This window comes from Pholcus phalangioides, unplaced genomic scaffold, assembly GCF_987345545.1.
Source record: "Pholcus phalangioides strain wild (caught in Gottingen) unplaced genomic scaffold, Ppha-v1.0 ptg000003l_1, whole genome shotgun sequence".
In the NCBI taxonomy this organism is placed as follows: Eukaryota; Metazoa; Arthropoda; class Arachnida; order Araneae; family Pholcidae; genus Pholcus; species Pholcus phalangioides.
Genome location: NW_028301596.1, coordinates 56,442,205 through 56,452,504, shown reverse-complemented (window position 1 = coordinate 56,452,504; position 10,300 = coordinate 56,442,205).

Sequence of the window (10,300 nt, the reverse complement as noted above, 5' to 3'; positions counted from 1 at the left end):
AAATAAAAAACGGTTTGTAGGGTTAACATTGCTAGGTCACGAGAATTTTTTTGACAGGAAAAAAACCTCAAAACAGCGGATAGGTGGCGCTGGTACGAGCGACTTCGGTGGAAATATGCAAATGAGACGGTTATAAGAACTTGCGCTCCTAATCCACAGTCAGTTCACTGTTGTAAACTGTGTATGCGGACCTGCTGCACTCTGCCGTTGCTGGATTTGTGACTTGCCTGCAATGTGTTATCCCCTGTGGTGGTGGTCATGTGAAATACATACTGCTGTAATAAACGATTTGCAGACATTTTGTTCGTTATTTGCGTATATTTTCTTTGACTTGTGTACATCAACGCCACCTATCGACTTTTTGTGAGTTATGTTTTTTTCCTGCTTAAAAAATTTTCCGTGACCTAGCGATGCTAACCATGCAAACCGTTTTTATTTCGGTTATTTTTCCGGTTTTTATGAATTTTTAAAATTTTTACGCGCGCGGACTTTTTGCTCACTCTGTATTATATAACTTATAGTTTTTCTAACAAATTTTGAAGAGAAAAATATAATTACCCCATCGTGACTGCGGTTTCATGGGTTGCCATATCTAATGTAAACATAATTATTACGAAAAAATACGCCATCCTGGCGATGCTCTGAATCATGTTTTTTGTTACCGGACTTTCGCCAGGGATCTCCGACCACTCCGTGAACTTGCTGACCAAAGCCCAAAATTCGGATATTGGTCAGGTCAATTAACAAAATTAACAACGAAATTGGCCGATATTTCTGGATTTGTCAGTAACATATACATTCATGCATAAAGTGCTGACCTGTAACAAGAGGTCACAAAATATGAATAGGGGTTTTTCGTATTAAAATGGTGTTTTTTGATGGTGTGGTGGGGGGTAGCGAGTGAGTCCGGATTCGAGTGTGTGCATTCATATCTCACCACACTCAGACTCTAATTTAAAATCCCATCACCATTTTTACAGCTATTTCATTAAGAAATCAACTCGCGCTTTTCAATAGATCCCTTTCAATTATTTAGTTAAAAGTAGTGGATTATGTCGAAAAAATATCACATCGTCAAGCACTTTGATAATTAAACCAAACATGAAAATTCAATGAAAACCCAAACTACGAAATCTTACTAATAACGGATACCATCAAAAGAAACTTTTCGAAATACAATTTAAATATATAAACGCATAACTCATTCCTGCTTCGAAATATGCAAATACAGTTGCTCAGAGTTAAAATTTCGAAATCCAAGGTGTCTGGAAAGTTCCACATGCTAATCAGAAAATTAATTGTATAGTTCTAATCTGAGCTCTAATATCAGACGAGGTATTTCGCGATGATATATATACAGAGGAAGATTAATTAATTTTCTGGCATGTGTAACGTATGGATATTGTATACGAGATGAACTTAACTTTTAAAATGAAAACGGCTTCACATCTCGCTAGATAAACGAGATTAGGAGTATATGGGAGAATTGTAAATTTCACTTTACATGTATGTAAGAATATGGAATTTTATTCACGTTCCGCTAATTAAATATAGGTTCATACTCGTAAATATTATCGTGAAAGTGAATCATGAGAGTGTCTTTCGTATTGTTAAAATAATATCCGGCCGCTTTAATGCAGTCGAGGCGAGTTATTAGAATCGCGGTTAATGTCATTTGCTCACTGTTATGACTCTTGCAAGGAACGAGACGGGCCAATATAATAACATGGGAAAAACTCGTTTATACTTATCGGGATTTTGGATGATGTTATCATTTTTTTTCCAAACACAAATATCATTGAATAAGAATTTAGTATATAATTATAATTTAATATATATAGAGAATTGTTGTAGCGAGGTTTCACTCTACATAGTTGCAATATCGGCTGTCGTAAGTATTCAAACAACATGATATTTATTTTCTTACAAAATGATGTTTTTATAGCACTTTTATTCAGAGATTAGAATAAAGAACGCTTTTTTTTTCAGTTTTCATCATCCGATTCCCTCATGACTGCGAGTAATCAGTATATTATTTCAAATGATTGATCGGCTTATCCCTAATGCACATATTCCCAAAAGAATGTTGATGGATCAAAAAAGTTAAGATGCCGTTCATGTTTCAAAAATCTATTCCTGTTTTCTTTTTTTTCGAAGAAAAAAATACGAATGACAAAGGATTACGTTTTCTTTAATATACTCTTCACTACGCGAATAGAGAAACCTATTTTAATGCATGATAATATCTAAATTTACATACCCATCGATCATGTTTTCAGTGAAAAAGTCGAAAAAACATGAAATATTTATAGTGGAATCAACATAGTTGCAGGAAAAAAGACATCAACAACCTTTCCAATCTTGCAATTTCAGAAGCAGTATCATGTTCACCATAATATTCTTATTCTACGTAAAATGCAAAAAATGAATGTTTTAAAGTGAAAAATGTAAAAAGTGTATAATTATTTAGACGTTATACTAGACAAACTGTTGTGTTATGTAGCCTCGTTTAAACAGTAATTTCTGAAACCGCAAAATTATTGCTTCAACGAGAAAATTATTAGACATATATTCCCTCAGAGGTAAAAGACTAATACGTACTTCATACTGCAAAATTTACATTTGCAATGAAAATGTCTAAAAAATTAATTTTATACTTAGTACATGTATTTTCTTTGACATATAGTTTATTTTATGCAAATGTATTTTTTTCACGTGAATACGTCTTTTCAATCATCCGACGATACTATTTCACCAAAAACATCAACTCTGGCCATATCGCTATATTGCAATTCACTGCCATTACTGAGAGATGTTTTGGAAATTAAGGTGCTGTCTATCGGTGTGGTCGCCTAAAGCACTCTCTCTCTCGTCAGGGAAAATATCTTATCTATATCCTCCCTCGGGTATGAACCTGTGACCGTCACAGTAACCTTCAAGGTTGTAGACGAGCATCTTACCACCACGCCACGCGGGCATTATCCGACGATACTGGGAGCATTCGCAAAAAAATTACGTGACGGACTTCTTTAAACGCTCATACCTCAGAAATTACGCAACGAAAGTCAAAAAAGCAATGACATCATCAGATGCACATTGAAAATTTGTATATTCACCGATATCTCTCCGGTTTTACTGTCTCTTCCCGTCTGGGCACCAGAACCGCTGCCCCGATTCGTAACAAATTGTTTTCCGCTATATCTCAGCAAGTACGCAGTGCTATCGTGAGATGCACATTGCAAAGGTGCATTCAATATTATGACTTTGCACAAGGATGACTTCACTCTCCGCTATCATACGAAGGTTTTAACAACTGGATGTTGCGAAGATATATTTTGGAAAGAGAGGAAATTCAACTGCCCCTGCTGAATTTTCTCTCTTTCCAAAATATATCTTCGCAACATCCAGTTGTTAAAACCTTCGTATTATGACTTTGGTTTCAATATCTCTTGCCATCAAGGCAAAAGAACCACCACCCTGATTTGCAACAAATTGTTTTCCGCTATATCTCGAAGAGTTGGCAACGAAAATAGACGACATGACATTGGTACTGTTCATTAGCTACTCCAAAGAAAACGCAGATGATAATCTACCACGCCATTCAAGGCACAATAAACGTATTCACGTCAAAACGTGCGGCTGTGTCTATGACACAGCCGCACGTTTATTTTCAAAATTTATTTACTTATTATTATTTATATCCAATTTATTTACTTATTATTATTTTTTGATTTTCACACATTTCAAAACAGTAACACTAATTGTACTAACGACTTCTAATTTCAGCTACATTTTATGTTGTCAGTATGGGTAACCAAGTTACCCCTTGTCAACTCACAGTGCACCGATATTTACGTAAGCGTTTATAGCATGTCGTGTATTTTCTTGTATAAGTGAATAAATTCCTTCAAAAAAGGAGGAAAAATATTTAACTCGAAATTATAGACCAATAACTCTACTCAAAGAAAATCAAGTCTCATGCTCTTTACCCTTCAAGCGGTTTTCAAAATTTTCCTGATCCACGTTATAACTTCCCCATTTGAATGCTAAATATTGCGAAACCTTCGCAAATTGTCACCTATTTTCAAGAAGTGTTATTCTTGTTTTCCGATTACGGTCTGATAATTGCTTCCAGCCCCCAACAAGAACATTTCCTCCACCCATCGCTTTCATTTCCCTCAATATGATAGAAAAACCTCTGTCATGGCGTGTTGGCTTTATATAGGAAGAGAAATCCTCTCTTTTTTGGGATAAAGAATGTTTTTCTATTATTTATATTGAGTGTATATTTGTTTACTGTGCTGAAAGAAAAACACATAATTTTTCTTTTTCTCTTATGTAACCTTGAACAAGAGTTGGCTCCTCCTACTGGCAGTTGATTAGTTGGAGTGGGGCGGGAGGGTTGGAAAACGTGCTTTACGGTAAAAATACCATCAACGCGTTCAAAGAAGACGAAATATTTTGGGACGGCTGAAATAAAGCACATCAAGTTTGACGAGATACTTCGGGATTGCCGCTGAAAGGGTTAAAGAAATTTGAATGGTTATAGGGAATATTGCGGCTGTCGATTTCAGAAATTGTGTTGATTTTGCCGAACTGGCTCTAGTTTTTGGGATAATGCATAATCCCAACAATGCGATTCGTATGCCATTACGATCGAAATTTAATTTTCACTTTATCTCAAAAACTAGAGCCAATCTAACAAAACCAATGCCAGATTCGGAGTCGGAGCCCCGAAATCCCCCTTAAATCACTGAAATGTCTTTGAGGAAAAAAATCAGTGTTGTGAGCAGAGTAATCATTTTATAGAACTTCGTCAAAAACACTAACAATTTTATTTCGAAAATAAGTTTTTCTAAAATAAAATACTTAAGAGTTCCAGGTTGAATACCTAGAAAAATAAGTATTTTAGAAATGACAAATATAAATTTACAACCAGGAGAACAAGATTTATTGCATCTTAAAACTATTTTAATATAATTTTCCAATAGTTTGGGGATTTACTTTAGTGACAAACATTGCTTTCTAGTTATTTAGCGATAGGAAGTACTTACACACGCGTGAAGTCATTTCGTCCGCAAATAAGAACTTAACTCATTCAAAAGATATTAATCATTTTCGCAAAGTGTTAATTAGTTTTATTCTTAGATTATTGTGGAGAAGTTTTAATTAGCTGGATAGTAATTTTAAACATGCACATATTTTTAACTCAGAAATTAAACGTTAAGCTCGTCAAAAAATACTAAATCTTTAGTGTCATTTAATTAAGGAGAGTTTAGTATTGAGAATGATCTTTTTCTGTGAGATTATGTCTGAAAATTACGTACAGTTCTCTTATATGATAAATTTGAATATTTTTGTTTGACATTAAAACTTAATTTTTGTCCTACTCGTGAGAATTTTGCTGAAATTTTCGGGAGCAAAAATCGACTCAAGTCCAAAAAAAATAGAAAAATAAGTTATTTATCCCCATTGTGTCTTATATCTTTAGAGATTTTCAAAAATGCTAAAGTTTATATCTTGTAAAAAAAGGCATTCATTGATTACATTATTTCCATAATCTTCAATTTTTGATATTAACTTTACAAAAATAACATTGAAAAAAAAAAAAGAAAGTAAAATGATTAACGATCAAAGTTGTGAGAAAACTCTCTTAAAAGTTTTCCTCAAGAACCGAATTCCTTCGCTTGTCACACAGTTTACAGATAAAATGTAAATTTACAGCTAAAAATGTATTAAATCTAAAAGTATCGTAAGTTTCGAAATCGATAAAAGTTTTTCTTGTCCGGTCGCATGAAGTGAACCGAGTTTTACGATCATCTTACGAGTCCTCTGGCGTCGCAAAGTGTCACATTTTCTACGGTGTTAGACTTGATATACTCGAGAATTGGGATGGTCTTCTTGGACTCGTAGATGTCGTCACGAGATCAGACTTATCAACATTCAGTTTTATACTTCAAGTCGTTTTATGTGTGTGTATCCGTTAGAAGGTTTCTTTAAGAAAGCAAAAAAATAAAAATTCTAAACTTTCGCTAATAAATACTACTTCAGTAAAACGGATTAAAGGAAAACATATTTAAAATGAGATTTAAATAAACTACTCAACTCCATTGTGACTAACTCATCATTGAATAACATCCGAATAATTAATATTTTAGTCACTTTCGAGTATTACAACATGTATTTATAATAAATTACAAATAAATGTTCATATTTGTTTTATATGTAAAAAGTATCATTTAGATTTTACTCCATTCCAAATTTCGTTTCGCTAACAGATGAGAATGAGTTCTACACGAATGAAAGAAAAATGGTTTTACGTAACAAGTGAATACATCATGCTTTGAAGGTAATTCACGCTAGAATAACTAATAATATATAATTCCTTGGCGAATATGGCAATCGATATTTCGTTCATATATAACTATGACATATATTTTCAGTGAAAGTAGTTTCGATTCAATCTCTTCAAATACAGTTAGATGGATGACAACTCTCTATCAGACTGTAAAGACATTACAGATAATTTCAATAAAAGTCAAAAAGTTACTTTTTTGTAACATACAAAAACAGTCATAAGAAACGTTAATAAAGATATGAAACATTATACAGATATGTATGAGAAACTTCATAAAGGTACGTATAAGAAACATCATAAAGACATGCGTCATGAAGATAATTATAAGAAATGTAATGAAGACACTTGCACGTGTTAAAACTTCTTAAGTGTTATGACATTCAATTTTAAATGACTGGAAAAACATCGTTTGTAGATGATGTTCGAAATACACATCTGCATCATGGAATCTGCTAAGAATTATACGATTCGCGTTGGATTGCATTGCCAAAAAATAGGCTAGCATATAACTAAAACCAATAAATATATAATTGCAGTTCTTGCGTATAATAAACCGCGGATTATATGTTGAAAAAGCTCTTAATGTATATTGTACGACATTACGCATAGCTTCTTTCTCCGAGGTATTGAAAAAGGAAAAGGGCATTTTTATAGAGATTAATTCACTTTTTTTTCACCAAAACGTGACCAACAACCCTTTCCATACTTGTATTTTGGTGAATAATATTTTGTATTTTGGTGAATCTTGCATTTGCAAATTACACGCAGGGAGCCTATTCGCCTCTAAGAATCCCCCAGGCTCACTTTCTTACTTTTGGTATTTGCTAATTTAACTGAAAAAAAAAAATCAGCATAGGAAACTGCTTATTGTTATAATTTGAAATTTTAATTGACTTGGTATGGAAGCATTAGATCCTAGAATGCGTTTGAGATACTGAGAAATATGCGTATTCACTTCTAAAGTGACTCGCAGATTCCTCCACGAGGAATTCACGGGGAATTACATGCAATCTTGAAGAGAAATTGGAAGTGACCACACGGAAAGCTAACCTCATTTATATACAAATTTCGTTGTGAATATCATTGAGAAGATGGCTTCCCTACCAGAAGTTAGTTCGAGAGTCTCTCTCTCACTTCACTTTGTCAGTTTGACAATCAATTCATATTCGTGCTCAAACATGAGCGAATATCTTCGAACGAACATTCACTTGAACGCCGTTCACCGAACCTCCAACGATTCCAACGCGTATGGAAATGGCCAGCAGAATCAATTTGGGGCATAAATATTCAGTTTCAAGAGAATATGTTTGATATACACGACTTTTAAGTGGGACTGATGTTCCAATCTGGTCTGTTTTCGTGAAATTATACACAATTTGGCGACAAACTGAAAGTGAACTCAGAATACCATTTAGGGAACCAATGCTGACTCACAAACTTAATGAATCACCTAGTTTGTTGAGATTCATTTAATCAGGAATTCACTATAACGAATGCTTTTCGTGTATTTGAACAATTACTTGGAAGTATCATTAGCTTGGTAAAAAATGCTATGTCCAGATAAATTGGGAAAAACTAATATACCCAATCTTTTCTTGTTTTGTATGGATTCCAATATATGGTAAAATATGACTTGTAACTGTATGTTTGGTTACTTTATTGACTTATGTGTGTGGGGGAGGGGGAATTCGTAATTTTTCGTCGTTTCGCTATACTGTGTCATTGAAAACTCGCACTGTTATTTTCTGAATTTTTTCGTTTGGGTTTATATTTTAAGATTCATCGATTATATTTCCTTAATTGCCTGAGTGTGCAGTTTCATCGACTGTCACACTAATTTCACTCGATATCTCGATATAAAAGTTGGAGTATCTCATATATATTTTTCAAAATAATTTCTTAATTTTTGATACGTAGTTTTTATGATTAGTTTGGCTACATTCAACGCACATGTGGGATTAGCAACGGAGAGGAAACAAGAGACCTCTTTACACGGGATACTAAAGTTGCCTAAATACTAGAAGACTCAGCATCCAGACGATCCAACACATGTATTTCTATAGTGTCACACAGATTAGGCTATTGAAGCATTGGCGGCTAGAAAACCTACGGTACCAATTGAGTGGTGACTTGCGTAAGGTAAGTCTCCTCGCTACTGTAATGCCGCTATTCGGAAATATTTCCTTATATTTGTATAAGACAGAGATATGTACTCAAAGCAATCAATCTCGAATATCATGGAGACTGAAAGACTGAACTGCCCGTTCTCCTTCACAACGAAAACTCAAGAGCTCCTCCTCTCCATACGATCACCAGAATATCTGTCAATAAGATGAAACACACGGGGAGACATCCCGGTTTAAGAACTGTGAGTGATCAATTAACTAAAAACAAGCAGTTACGCTCATGAAGAAGCGTGAGAGATGTTTCGGAATCACTATACTGGAATAGTCAGGAGGCAAACACGTTAAATCCCCCGTCGACCTGTCGCATAGGCTTTATATAGTCACTGATAATCCAATATGCCAGGGCTGGACAAATCTCCGAAAATTTACATACCTTTCGGGCATTTAAGTTGAAATAATAGATAACCGAATCAAAATTTCACGTGTCCAAAAAATATTACCACTGGATTTGCTTGAAAAAACTTTGAAAACAAATTTATTTATTTGCATAAATAATATCGGAAAGGATATAATTTTCTTTTTAATCGAAATTTTGAAAAACGAAAATTTAAAAGAAAAATGTGGTCACCAATTAAAAATCTAGGATTAGTATAAAACCGCTTATTACGAATTAGTACCTTCGGCGCCCTTGGCATCGGAAAAGAAGACGCCAAGTTACAATTCACCTCAATTATAGAATCAGCTTATTTACGGTGCGGGACGTGACTTGCGCAAGTACATGGCTATTATAAGGCCCCGGATCATCCGACTACTACTACTACTAAACCAGACATGCACCTCGTCCATATTTCTCTGCGGAACTTCTAACGAATCCAGTGCGACTGAGAAACCGGGAAAATCACTGATAAAAACCGGGGCATCTTGAAAAAATAAACTTTCTGAGAGCATTATAATGCCGAATCGTAAAGGCATTGTCCAAAATTACCTAAAAGCACACTAAATACCTGGGCCTTGTAGGATTTTTAAGTTCAATGTTCTCCAGCCTTTTTCTCATTGCAGACCGCTGAAATTGAATGAACATGTTAGTTTCAGTTTCCTGTCCACCAAGAAAGTATATCGATCGCTCTCTTAAGCTGGTGGTTGCAATTTTCGCATAATTTTGCTGTGGTTATACCAAATCGTGGTAGGTAAGTATATATGACGCGTGTTATATGCCAACATGCCCCTCAGCTGGGATGCAACTGGCCCCAACATCGCTGTTTAGACAAGAAGGCTGCCTCTCACTGTATCACAAAAGTATTACGAAGCATTTCAGCACTTGAATACAAAACGTTATTGACCACTCTACCCATCACAAGTGTTGAAAACGTGTCAACATATTTATAGGCCTCAGAGAATTTAACAAAAACTTTCGTGGAAATGAAAAAAATATATATACATTCCTCTTTCGGGAAATCGGGAAATTTGCTGCCCTTTCTCTCTGGGAGCTTCCATCACAATTAAACTACAATGAATGATGCAACACCCTCAGGTGGTTTGACAGTGGCAATACTATACAAATACAACGCCACAACATGCAAAATGCCCAACGAGGGGGCTGAGAAAATGATGCCCATGACAACGCACTGCCGTAAAAAGCTGTATGTTAACTATCCCCTTATGCTAAGTAGCCCAGGTCTCTCCTATACTGTTACGAAAATTATGCAAATAGTTCTTATTTATCAATTTTATTATACGCCATTTTCACCTATAAATATTGTGAATAATTATAGGGCTAGGATTTTTATGCTCTAAAAACGTGTAAAAAATGCATTTT